Raw genomic sequence first — 14,083 nt, forward strand, 5'->3', positions numbered from 1 at the left:
TCTAACAAAAAAAAGAAAAAAAAGAAAAAAATTAAGGTAAATATGCTGATTAAACAATCTCTTTAAACAAAGGGAGGGCTTTGGGTTAATGACAGGTGTAGATTTGTTAGTGGATAATGATAGAGAAGTATAACAAGGGGATAGCTCCTTGCAAGAAAAAGCTATTAGTTTTCAGGGCTAAAAATCAAAGATATTGGAATATGGGGAAGAAAAGCTTCATATATAAAATAGACATTTCCTATTCAAGTTTAGAGGTTTAAATAGAACAATGAAATAGGAAGAAGACAGGGAGAAAATTCCTTGTTTTCCAGGATTTAAAGACTCCATTCTTATTTTTGTCCCTAGATACTTTGGTACTGAAGGTTCCCAAAGAAATATGGGAGGTAAAACTGTTTAAATTGGAATTAATGACTTGAAGATGAGAAAGAAGGGCTTAATAAAGGCAAGGTGATACAGTGGAGAGACAATAGAGTACTTTATCTGAAATAAGAAAGATTCTGGTTCAAATCTAGCCTTAGATACCTATTAATTGAGCAAGCCAGTTATCCTTTGTTTGCCTCACATTTCAACAATAAAATTAGAATCATAATAGCACCTATTTTGCAAGATTTTTATGAGAATTAAATGAAATAATATTTGTAAAAAGCCTTTGCAGACTTTTGATCACTATATAAATGACAGCTACAAATGACAGCTACTAGTATCTCCTTTTTGGAGATGATAAACAACATCAAAGATAATGCCTTCAAATAGAAAATGCCTCAAAAAGAGGATTCTGTAGATCTTACACTAATGATTATTATATTAGCTGAAAGTCTATATTACTTCAATTAAAGAAAGCATAATACTACTATAGACATTCCAATTATCAAAAGTGGAAATCCAAAAAGTGGATTCCATCAAAGAATCAGGCAAAGAAGCCAATGATTCAACCCATTAAACAGAGGGGCAACACCCTGAGAAAAACTCAATAGCAGCACAATCACCTAATGATTTGCTTGACTCAGTTCACCAGCAAATTGGCTCATCCAATGAAGAAGCTACACCCTAGGAGGAAGCAAACACAACTCAGCTTGAAGAAATCTACCTACAATGCTCAATGAACAGACAGTCCAGCTAAACAGTTGTTGAGTTGTTTATTCAGAATTCTATTGATCCTTATACTTCTGTCTCATTACTATTTTACTTAAAGGTGAATGAACACCCAATGTAGATCAAAAGAAAAAAAGTGAGGAATAATAATATCTCACATTTATATAATACTTTAATGTTCGCAAAGTACTTTGTAAATATTATTTTATCCTTATTGCAACACTGGAAGAAATTCATAGCTAAGGAAAGTGAGGTGAAAAGATTATAAATAGCTTGTCCAGGGTTGCAGCTAGTAAGTGCCTGAAGCAGGATGTGAATCCAACTCTTAGCATCTAACTAAATACTGCTAGTTGGTAGGTGAGTCATATGGATATTGTAGTAGTTATTTGTTAATGTGATGACATTAGAGGAACCTCCCAAGATTTGTCAAATGGAATTATTATTATCCAATTCTAGTTATTCACATAGGCACAAGTTCTTGTTGGAAGTAACCTAGAAATATTATGAAAATCTAAAATAAAAAAAGATATAGACCTTAGGGATCTAGTGGGTATTTTCATCACTGTTGTAAACTAGAAAGAAAAAAGGTAATAATGTGTGAAACAAAGTTTTGGTTTGGATATACTATATCTGAGAAAATGATTTGGATTTTGTATAATTGCTTAAAATACAGGAATGATGAGCTCTCTTTGAAACATAGTTTGTATCACCAAAGGGCCCTTTAAGTATTATTCTTATGTCTTAAAAATCTAATCAAAAAACTTTAACAAGAACAGAAGGAAATTTGAATGAAGTATTTGTATACATACAAATATTATCATCTATACTTTGTATCTATCTACACACACACATATGCACAAAACAACATTCTAGATAGCATAAATGTAATGATAAAGTAGAAAAATTTATAGCACAAGTGATGCCCAAGGATATAACAAGCAATTAGCAGTAAAAACACACACCCTCAGATTCATAAATGCATAACAAGTGAGATGAACTAGAAGTCCTAACACAAAAAGGCAAAATTAAACATCATAGGTTATGATTAAAGAATAAATCCTTTATATTAAAGGAAGATTACAGGAAAAAAATAGAAAAAAATAGCACTGATTATAAAGAAGATATAATTCTATGAGGAGATCTATCAAGAATGAGAGGTTATCATAGAAAACATTTGGGTGAAGATTAAGAGGCAGAAATAAAAGTCATATCATCAAAGTATACCACAGACAAACTGAACAAAAATAGGAAATTGTTGGAATCCTTACAAAGTATTAAGTCATAATAATTGATAGAGACAATAATTATCTAATTTAGCATGATTCAGTATGATTGATCTGATCCTACAAGGAGATGTTATAGGCCAGAATTTGAAACAAGATGCTAAGTAGAACTAATTGATACAATGCTTGTGGTTCACATCTTTAGATAGCACATATGTCCTTGGTTCTCTACAGAAAAAGAATTGGATCCAAAATGAGTGGAAATTAGGAGAGCAACTAGGTGAATACTATAATTCTAATCCAAATTCAATGGAGTGGAAATTAGTAGAAGAGGATCTTTGTCAATTCTGCAATAAAAATGGACCTGACTCAATTTCCAAAGACACTTAATACATATAATTTAATATAACTGGCTTTAGGAAATTATATAAGTGTTAGAATGAAAAAAAAAGAAGAAAGAGCAGGAAGGGGAGGTGCCAACTAAACTAGGTGAAAAGGAGGAAGAATCAGATAAGAATGGAGTTAAGTACAATTTTGAGTATGATACTTCACAGCAGGAAAAATTAGATCATTCCACATCTTTTGACCCTCCCCCCTCAATTAACCCTTTATGGGTGGAGGAAGAAGGAGGAGGGGAAGAGGCAGAAACACAATCAGCATCTCCTGTGAAGCAGAATATGACAAGATTAGAAAAGGCATTGATTAAGGCAAAAAATGAAAGAGAAGATATATTGGATGTTATAAATGCATACCCTGTGATTGAAGAGCTTGACTCTTCAGGTCAAAAAGGGAGAAGATATACTCCTTTTAATTTGGAAAAAATTAAGGATTTGAAAAAGGGTTGCATTCTTTATGGGGCTACATCATCTTATGTTAAGATGTTACTAGATAATTTGTCTTATGAAATCTTAACTCTGAATGATTGGAAATCCATATCTAGGACATGTTTAGAACCTAGACAAAATTTGTTGTGGCTTTTGGAGTTTCATGAATTATGTAGGATGCCAGCCCAATGCAATAGGCAAACAGGAGCTATTGTACAAATCTCTTTTGACCAACTAGCTGGTAAAGGTCAGTATGGAGAGAATTCAGAACAGATTTATTATCCCATAACAGTGTATGAGCAAATCTCTAAGGCTGCAATAAAAGCTTGGAGTTCTCTCCCCAGACAGAAAGATGAAGGTAAAGCCTTCACAAAAATAGAACAAGGTCCCAATGAGCCTTTTGCAGATTTTATGGGACGTTTGCAAACAGCTGTAATAAGAACCATTGGAGGTAATGCAGCTACAGAAATAATGACCAGACATCTGGTTAAGGAAAATGCCAATGAGATTTGCAAAAGAATTATATGGGGACTAGACAAAGATGCTCCTTTAGAGGAGATCATAAAACGCTGTGCCACAGTGGGCACAAATGCTTATTATAATCAAACTATGATAAACATGGGAAGACAGGGTCCCTCTTGGCAAGGGACTTCTAGAGAAACTCGTAGATTCTTTCAGTGTGGAAAAGTTGAACATCTTAGAGCTCAGTGTAGATATGGAGATAGAGTGAGAAAACAGAGTGAGAGAAGACCTAAAACCCCATGTCCAAAATGCAACCCAGGCTTTCACTGGGCCTCTGAATATAGATTGACACAGGGCAATGAAAAGCAGGGCCCAGCCCCAAGATATCAATCAAAAAACAGGTGGGGCATGATAGCAGCTGAGGTTACACCCAGAGAGTCTTTAGAAGGTCAAGACTCTGATGTGATCAACCAACAGAAAAGCAATCAGGATTATAGTTGGGGAGAATACAGGTTTTTTAACCCAACAGGGCAGTGTCCAGTAGAAGCAACTCCAATGTAATTGCCAGTTGATAAGGAGGAATCCCCAAAGTGGTAAATAGAAGGGAATTAGATAGGTTAACTGCCTGGGAGAGAGGGTTTGCTTGTGTTCCTACAGATTAGAGAAGGAATCAGATGGAGAAGGAAACAGATGGGTGGCAATGAGCACCTGGTGAGAGACAGAGAGAAAACCTCAAAACAAAGGAGAAGATTTAAGAAACATCTGACACTGAAAGAGTGTGGCTGACAATGAAACTGTCAAAAGAACTTGAAAATCTTCAGGAATCATTGGATTCCCTAACATGAGATGAGACTGTTTCAGTTCTTGAAAACCAGCAGGAATCAATGGATTCCTTGAGATGAAAAATTGTTGATGAGACTATTGCAGTACTTCAAAGCTTGCAGGAATTATTGGATTCCTGGCACATGAACTAATGGACAACAGATTCCTTTTGGATTATTTCTAGGACTTATGGACATGTATAAATTCTCATGTGGATTCATGTTATTTTTTACATTACTACTAGCCTGTGTTATATTGCTATGTGCTTATGTAATTATGTGTAATGCCTCCCATAGTGATGGATTTATGTATATCTGTTTCAAGTGAGCCTCTTCAGAAACCCGCTAATCTGATTTGATTTCCCATTTCCTTTGGTGTTTTCATCTCCCTTCCTGAGATTTCAGGGAGGGTGTGACCATCTTCTTTTTATGGTGTTTTCACTTCTTTTTTGAGTAGTCAGGGAAGGCGTGATCACCTTCTTTTGGGGATTCTCACCTCCTTGAGAAATCAGGGAGGTCATAACCACCTTATGTTCTAAATCAAAAGAAAGCAGAAGATGTTGGAATCCTTACAAAGTGTTAAGTCATTAGAATTGATAGAGACAATAATTAATCTAATTTAGCATGGTTCAATATGATTGATCTGATCCTACAAGGAGATGTTATGGGCCAGATCTTGAAACAAGGTACTAAGTGGAATTGAGGAGACAATGGTTAAATCTAGTTTAGCACTGATTTAATCCTACAACAAATAATGGTTTCCCAGTAATATAATGATTGGTGTGTACTTAGTGTACAGCATATAAGCAAGAAGCTCTCAGGGCCAAAGAGCACTCTGGGAGATGCAGAAGCCCACTCTCGGAGGCAGAGACAGAGTCATTCCATATTCCACCTTTGTGTTGGCTGGAGACATTCGGAGGGAGATAGGGGCTGAAGCTCACGACTTTGAAGGACACAATAAAGGACTGGATTTTAACTGCTGGCTGTATTTGGGGTGATTATTACTTTGAACTGAAACTAAGGCTGCCTCCAGGAAACCTCCCCAAGAAACCTGCTCTCACAGAGAACAATTATATTATTAAAAAAAAGAAGAACACCACAGGAAATACATGAAAAAAGAGACAAGTCTGTCATGAAGACATGATACAGCAATGATAAGTTTTATTTCCCAAATATCTGCTAGTGCTCTCTCTTGCAAAAGTAGAGAACTTTTTTTTAGAACTAATTTTCACCAAAAAAGAATAACTATATGCTAAGGTAGAAATGCTTGCAAATTTAAGAGATAGTGGTCACTTCATTCTAGCATTTATAATGAAGAAGAAGAAGAAGAAAGCTAAATGTTGCTTTAAATGCACTCCAGATATTAAGGGAGAAGCAAGGTAAGATATTGTGGACAAAATTTTATAGGGTAAGCTAGATTAGGAAAAATGGGAAACTTTCAAAAAATGAAATTCTGAAGACATAGAAAAAAATGGTAGAAGAGGAAATTACTTTAAAAGAACAACATGAATACACAAGCAACTGGTCATCCAGATTAGATTTTCAAAAGTCATTTACCTAAAATAGAAACTAAAATAGGAAATGGAAGATGAATAATAGCCAGACACAGTCTTGTAAGAAAAGGGTTAGTAAACCTAAGTTTGGCAAGAGAAGATAAGGACAAATAAAAAGGTGTGAAGGAACTTTTTAATTTTTAAGTAAATCAATATTGAGGGCAACTAGAAGAGAGAAAGCACAGCTCCTTAAAGCTTGTTTTACTTTTCTGGTTTCTCTGTTAAGGAGAACAAATTCTAGACTTATGAGAGACTAATGCAATGTTAAAACACAAGATAAGTAGGAAGTTCCTGTCATGAGGTTCTGATAAACTTGATTTTCCAGGATTGAAAAAACTGATTGATTTATCTTTCCTGGTCTATCAGCTACTAATATCATTCCTTTCAATGTTACTTTGTACTTCTGTTGAAGGTGTTATATATATATATATACACACATACACACATATATCTGTAAATGCAACACTGGCTCTCCTGTTTAATATTAATTTCTTAAGGAGGACAGGAACAATTTTACTTTTGATTTTATATTCCCAGCACCTGAAATATAAGTAAGGACTTAATAAATGACTGTTGATTGATTTACATGCATTGGTCATGAAAAAATGGGCAAACATAGCTGCTGAGCCACTGTCAGTGATATGTGAAAGATGTCAGAAAATTTGCTCTTAGAGCAAATATCTCGAAAGAGAAGAGAACAGAATCTGGTGAATTAGAGGCTATTGAACTTGACTTCAATTTCTGGATAACTTCTGAAACATCATTATAGAGATTGTTGGTGAACAAGTAGGAAGGAAAATGGTCATTACAAGGAGCTAGATGCTAGATTTCTTTTTTTCTGACAGAATTACAAAGTAGTAGATGAGGGGAGTGCTATGGATAGAGTAAACCTATGTCTTAGCAAAATTTTTGATATTGTAACTGACACTGTCATTGTAGAGAAGAGATACCTTTTAGATGATAATATAATAAGATATATTAATGACTGATTGGATGACTGTATTCAAAAAGAAGGTAATAATGTTCAATTTCAAAAGATCTCCAATAGCTTACCTCAAAGATCTGTATTAGACATTGTGTGGTTCAACTTTTTAATCAATGACATGGATAAAAGGATAGATAGTATTATCATCAAGTTTGCTGAGGGATTAGTAAACATAATGGATTTGTCAGGATCCAAAATGATTGTGACATGTTAAAGAATTGAGCTGAATCTACTGAAATTAAATTCAAAAGTAACTACAAAATCTTGAACTTGGATATGAAAATTTCAATTCCAAATTCTAAGAGAAGGAAGGCATAATGAAATAGCAGTGGCTCTGAAAAAGACATTGGGGGGGGGGGGAGGAAAGGGAAGGGGTTAGTGAATTGCAAGCTCAATTAGCAATGCAACAGAGCAGCAAAAAGGCTAATGAGAAGCTTCCTTAAGAGGGGCATACTTTTCGGTGATAGTGAAGTGAGAGTCACACTGTACTCTGATCTTATCAGACTTCATGTAGAATATTTTCCTGGTACAATGGTTTAAGAAATTCATTGATAAATTGGAGAAGTGTCCAGAGGAAGAAGAAGGAAAAAAAAAACAGGATGGTGAAAGGGTATGAGTCCAGATCATATATTGTAGGAACTGGGATTTTTAGATAGCAAAAGAGAAAACTCAGGGATCCATTATGCTTGTCTTTAAGTTTTTGAAAGCTATCATATAGAGAAGTGATTATTCTTTTTACATTTGACATCAGAAAGAAGAAACAGGAGCACAGAGCCACGAAGGTAATTTAGACATGGCTTCAAGAGAAGAAAGCTTCCTAAACAATTAGAGCTATCCAAAAACAGTGATGAATTCCTTCTAATTTGAAAGACTCAGACAGATTAGATGAATATTTGTCACATTTGGTATAATGGATTCCCTGATATATAATCTAGACTAGATCACCACTGTGGTCCCTACCAGGTCTCAAATTGTGGGACTTGTTGACTCTGACTGTATAGGAATGGAAAATAATATCCCAATTATTTTTTAAAAGAATGTAAAAATTCTCTTTAAAAAGAGAATAGAACCTGCAGATATATGGAGATTTTCTTTAATTTCTGGCAAAATTCTATTCACATTATTTAAGGAATAGCTAGTGAACATGTAGAAAAGGAAAATCCCAAAGATCCCAAAGAGCAGTTTATGATTCTAATAGACTTGAGATGAAAAATGCCACCCCTGCATCCAAAGAGAAAACTATGGAGACAGAGTACAGATCGAAGCATGCTATTTTCACTATTTTTTTTTTTTTTTGGCTTCTTTTTTCTTTCTTGTGATTTTTCCCTTTTGTCCTGATTTTTCCTTCCAATATGTTGAGGGCCTTCTTTGATTTCCCCTACAAGGATGTCAACGGAGTACATGGGATTTTATATGTCATCTTTCATCACTTCACCATCTCAAATTCTTTTTTGATCATACTTTAATCACACCAGAGTTTAATATTGTGTATAGTTTAATATGAAATCTTAGATCTAGATTAAAATAGAAATAAAAATGTAAAACTTTTATATGTGAGATAAAATACTCAATAAGTATAAGAAGATGAAGATAATTAGGCAGCAGTTCATCTTAAAAATAAGCCCTCTCTTTCCAATTATTCCAGTTTCAGGTGGCTCTGTTCTCTATCCAGTCCAACCCATCTATCTGTACCCTTGATATTGTTTCCTCCAGAAGATTTTCCCTATGATGCCTCTTTTTAATCTTTAATTTCTCCCTATCTATTGACTTATTTCCAGTTGCTGACAAGCTTTCCAAATTTGAAAAACTAACTAAACAAAAACACTTCCTTTTATCCTCTCATCCACTTAAACTACTGTACTAAAATTCTGCTTTTCATGGCAAAACTTCTAGAAAAATATTCAATTAACTATGTTTTTCTTTTCTCAGCCTTTTTAAATGTTTGAAACCTGGTTTTCAACTTTGTCACTCAAATAAAACTTCTCCCTTCAAAGTTATCAATGATATCTTACTTGCCAAATTCAATGGCCTTTTCTCAATCAATTTAAGCAGTATGTCATGGTGCATACCTTCAATCAGGAAGTTATGACTGCAAATGCTATCCTTCATTAACTATATGATCCTAGCCAAGTCATGTAACCTCAGTTATAGTTTTGTTATCTGCAATAATAATAATAATAATAATAATAAAGTTGAGTGAGACTCTATGAACTTTAAAATCCATTCCAGATCCAAATCTAAGATTCTATGAATTATCATTTTTCTTAACATCTCTGCAATATGACACTACATCATTTCCTCCCTGCAAATTCACTCATCTGGATTTTCATGACATTCTTGACTTGGTTTTGCTTCTACTACTCTGCTCAATCTTTTATTCCTATGTTTGACCACAATCCAATACCTTCCTCTACCCACAAAGGCATATCTTCTTCTTTTCTTTTCTTTTTTTTCAATAGCTTTTTATTTACAAGTTATATGCATGGGTAATTTTACAGCATTGACAATTGCCAAACCTTTTGTTCCAATTTTTCCCCTCCTTTCCCCCACCCTGTCCCCTAGATGGCAGGATGACCAATACATGTTAAATATGTTAAATTACAAATTAAATACAAAATAAGTATACATATCGAAACTGTTATTTTGCTGTACAAAAAGAATCGGACTCTGAAATAGTGTACAATTAGCCTGTGAAGGAAATCAAAAATGCAGGTGGACAAAAATATAAGGATTGGGAATTCTATGCAATAGTTATTAGTCATCTCCCAGAGTTCTTTCGCTGGGTGTAGCTGGTTCAGTTCATTACTGCTGCATTGGAACTGATTTGGTTCATCCCATTGCTGAAGATGGCCAGGTCCATCAGAATTGATCATCATATAGTATTGTTGTTGAAGTATATAATGATCTCCTGGTCCCGTTCATTTCACTCAGCATCAGTTCTTGCAAGTCTCTCCAGGCCTTTCTGAAATCATCCTGTTAGTCATTTATTACCAAACAATAATATTCCATAATATTCATATACTATAATTTATTCAGCCATTCTCCAATTGATGGGTCCTCTTCTTTTCTATCTATATCCCTTCTATATGATGTAATCAGCTCCCATGGTTTTATATGTAAACTTCAAATTTATCTTCTGACTTACCACCACCAATTGCCTTTTGAGAATCCTCAATTGGATGTTTCACAGATATCTCAAATTTCCTATGTTCAAACTGAAATCATTACCTTTGCTTTCTAAATCCAGGTCTCTTTCAAACTTCCCTATTTCTATTAAGGGCAGGAATAATGTCTTTTAAAATATATATATATATATATATATATATATATATATATATATATATATATATATATATATATATATATATATATATACTTTGGAGTAAAAGGCCTGTATGGGCATTTTCAAGTCTGAAATTCTGTAACTGTGATATTTTATTACTCATAATCACTGTAACAGAAGATAATGATTGCTATTAAAGAGATAGAACACTGTATCAGGGTGAGTTTTGTAGTCACTCTTTCCCAACTACTCTTCTCCTTCTTATTCAATTCTGGGCTTTGTTCATTATTGATCTGCACTATCATTTTAGATATATGAATTGATGAACTAACTTTACATGTTGTCTATCCAACTCTCTGTCATGATGACATTTTTCAACTATTTCCATTCTTCCCATGTGATAGTGGTGCCAATTTTTTATTATATATATTTTTAGTAATTACAGATCTTAGGATGTTCTGTAGTCTCACAAGACTTGACAAAGTCAGTGTTTAATCTACAAAAAGGAACATCTGGAGGACTTAACCATCTGCAGGTTAGTTTTATTGCATTTGTTCTCTGTGCTGGACATCTTCCATAACAGTGGCAAGCACATTTGATGAGCTTGTGTCTTTTGCTTTATTTGATATTATTCCTTTTCATTATATTTACCAAGATATCTTCCATAATCTTAACATGCATGTGGGAGGGAGGCAAAAAGAGGCTATAAGATTCTAGTATCAAATGCTTTTTAATTGTACCAAGTCCTAGTATTCTCTGCTTTCTTCAGACAATTAAATTACTTTAATGATTTGTTTTCCTCAAGACTATGAATTGTGAAAGTAAACTTTGTTCCATTTTGTATTATTATTAAAGATTTGATCTTTCAGATATCAATTTTTCAATCCCTTCAATGCTGTCTCATGGTCAATTGGAACCTCTTTTGTGTTTCCCACACTCCAGGAATTCCCCAGGGATAACAGCACAATCCTATACATGGTCTGATCTATAACTGGTTCTTCCCTTCTTTCTTTTTTTTCTTCAGTGTCATTTTTACTTCCTTATGCACCAATATAAGACTTTGAAAATTGTGGTCCTACTGATATTGAAGGAAAAAGCAGTTTCTTCAAAAATAAACACAGATTTATGTATTTCTTATTCTCCCAGTTTAAATGCTTTTGATTCAAATATGATTAATTCAGTCTTTTGCTAAGTTTTATATGTCTTTTTTCATTCCGTCACTTTGCCCTTTGCTACAATAGTGATAGTGGCCTCCTTTCCATTCCTTAACCAAGATACTCTTCTTCAGTGGCTGTTCTCCATGCATGGAATGTTCTGCCTTCCTCATCTCTGCCTCCTGGATTTACTGGCTTCCTTTAAGTCTAAGAAAAAGCTCTACTTTCTCCAAGAAATCTTTCCTAGTCCTTCTTAATTCCCAGTTTATCCTATTTATATCTTATTTGTGCACAGTTGTTTGCTGGCTGTGAAATTCTAGAAAGCAAAAGCTATTTCTTGTCTTTCTTTGTAACCCTGACATTTCCTTGTAAATGCTCTCGATAGTTAAACTTTTGCAGGAAATAGGAGTCTACAATATTGCAGTGCTTTAAAAAATGATGTATATGATAAATATGAAGAAGCATGGAAAAAACTAGATGAATTGATTTAGAATGGATCACAACCAAGAAAATATACATAATAACTATAACAATAACACTATAACTATAGAGTATATATAACTATACAATGTAAATTAAAAAAAAACTACACACACATACACACACACACACACACACACACACACACACACACACACATCATCCCCAAAATTGAATGCAACAAAAACGTAAGGATCAAGGAATGAAACAGGAAACTGAGGACTTCTCAGAATAATCACTTAACAACTCCTTACTAAAGGTCTGTTAATCATTAGGCTCTGGGAAGAAGAGTAAAAAACTTGCTCTTTTAGCAGAAATATCTGAGATAACCTCCTAGGACTTCCAGCCAAGATGGCGGAGAGGACATACACATTTATTTGAGCTCCATCTTTCCTCTCAGAATATTTTATTTCATGACAAGGCCTCGGAATTAGTGCTTGACTGAAAAACCACAAATAATTACCAACAGAAGATATCCTTGAAATTCACCAGAAAAGGTCTGTTTTTGCTCGCAGGCGGGGATGATTAGATCAGGCGCAGACTGAAGACAGGAAGTGAAAGTATGGCAGGCAGCTCACACTGAGCAGACCAGAGGGGGATGGGATGTGATCTCAACCCTTTTGGGGGGAGAACTTTGCCACAGTGTGGTTATTTTGCCCTGGCAGCAAGCCAGTGGATTAGCAGAGAAACTATAAACACAGCGGGTAAAGACTACTAAAAAGCTAGAGTCTCTCAGGACCTGGCCACACCCACCCAGAGTGTCTCAGCATGCTCTCAGAATCTCAGAGCGCAGACGCAGAGCAGCCATTGCTGTCCTGCTAGTGTCTCATTACTGCCCCTGCAGTCTATAGAAGAAGCCTGATAATACCATCCAGCCGCCCTCCTTCCCTCCCGCTCCCCCCCCCCCCAAAAAAAAAAAAGCAAACTGCATTTGTTTTTTTTTTTGGTCAGTTCATTTTCTTTGATTATTCTTTGACAAAATGAGCAAAAAATTTAAACGGGCTCTAACTATAGATGCTTCTATATGGATAGAGAGCAGACTTTAAACCCTGAGGAGACTAAAAACAGACTATCTCCAGATGAATCCCCAAAGGGGCATATGATCTGGTCCTCAACACACAAAACTCTCATAGAAGAAATTAAAAAGGCTCTCACAAAAAAGCTAGAAGAAAAATGGGAAAAGGAAAGGGGAGCTTGGCAAGAAAGTCTGAATAATTCATCCCACTCATTCAAAAATAGAGTGAATAAAGAAATCAAATCCTTGAAAAACAGAATTAGTGAATTGGAAAAGGTAAACAACTCCAGGAAAAACAGAATTAGTGAATTGGAAAAAGAAAATAAGCTCTCTAAAAAACAAAATTGGCAAAATGGAAAAAAATTCCATAGAACAAAACAACTCACTTAAAAACTCAATTGGATAATTAGAAAAAGATATTTTAAAACTGAGTGAAGAAAATAATTCATTAAAAATCAGAATTGAACAAATGGAATTGAATGACTCAAGAATCAGTCAAGCAAAACCAAAAAAATGAAACAATGGAAAAAATGTCAAATACCTTCTTGGGAAAATAACAGACCTGGAAAATAGATCTAGGAGAGATAATCTGAGAATTATTGGACTTCCTGAAAAATGTTAAAAAAAGAGCCTGGATACTGTTTTCCAGGAAATTATCAAAGAGTACTGCCCAGATGTTATAGAAACAGAGAGTAAAATAGACATTGAAAGAATTCATCAATTACCCCTGTCAGGGACCCTAAAATCAAAACTCCAAGAAACATAGTGCCTAAATTCCAGAACTATCAGGTGAAGGAAAAAAATACTACAAGGTGCTAGAAAAAATCAATTCAAATATAGAGGATCCACAATAAGGATTACTCAGGATCTAGCAGCATTCACATTAAAAGATCAAAGGGCCTGGGCTCTGACATTCTGAAAAACTAAGGAACTTGGTATGCAGACAAAAATAACTTACTCAACAAAAATGAGCAGTTTTTTCCAGGGAAGAAGACAGGTGAATTTCATCTATTTCTGATGAAAAAAACCGGAATTAAACAAAAAATTTAGGACTCAAGAGAAACCTTAAAAGGTAAAAAGAAATCTTAGGAACTATAAAGATATATAAAAAACATCTGTATAATTTGTTCTAGAAACAAGAGGTAGAAAGAAAATTGTACTAGAAAAAGGGTAAAGTGGAGGTACTACATC

The 14,083-nt window shown here is 34.5% G+C and overlaps 1 protein-coding gene across 1 annotated transcript in view; it reads right to left on the bottom strand.

Annotated features, from left to right (window-relative positions):
- GAS7 (growth arrest specific 7) overlaps positions 1-14,083 on the bottom strand; it is a 269,235-nt gene that overhangs the window by 89,507 nt on the left and 165,645 nt on the right. The window lies entirely within an intron of this gene.

Source organism: Antechinus flavipes, chromosome 4, assembly GCF_016432865.1.
Source record: "Antechinus flavipes isolate AdamAnt ecotype Samford, QLD, Australia chromosome 4, AdamAnt_v2, whole genome shotgun sequence".
NCBI lineage: Eukaryota > Metazoa > Chordata > Mammalia > Dasyuromorphia > Dasyuridae > Antechinus > Antechinus flavipes.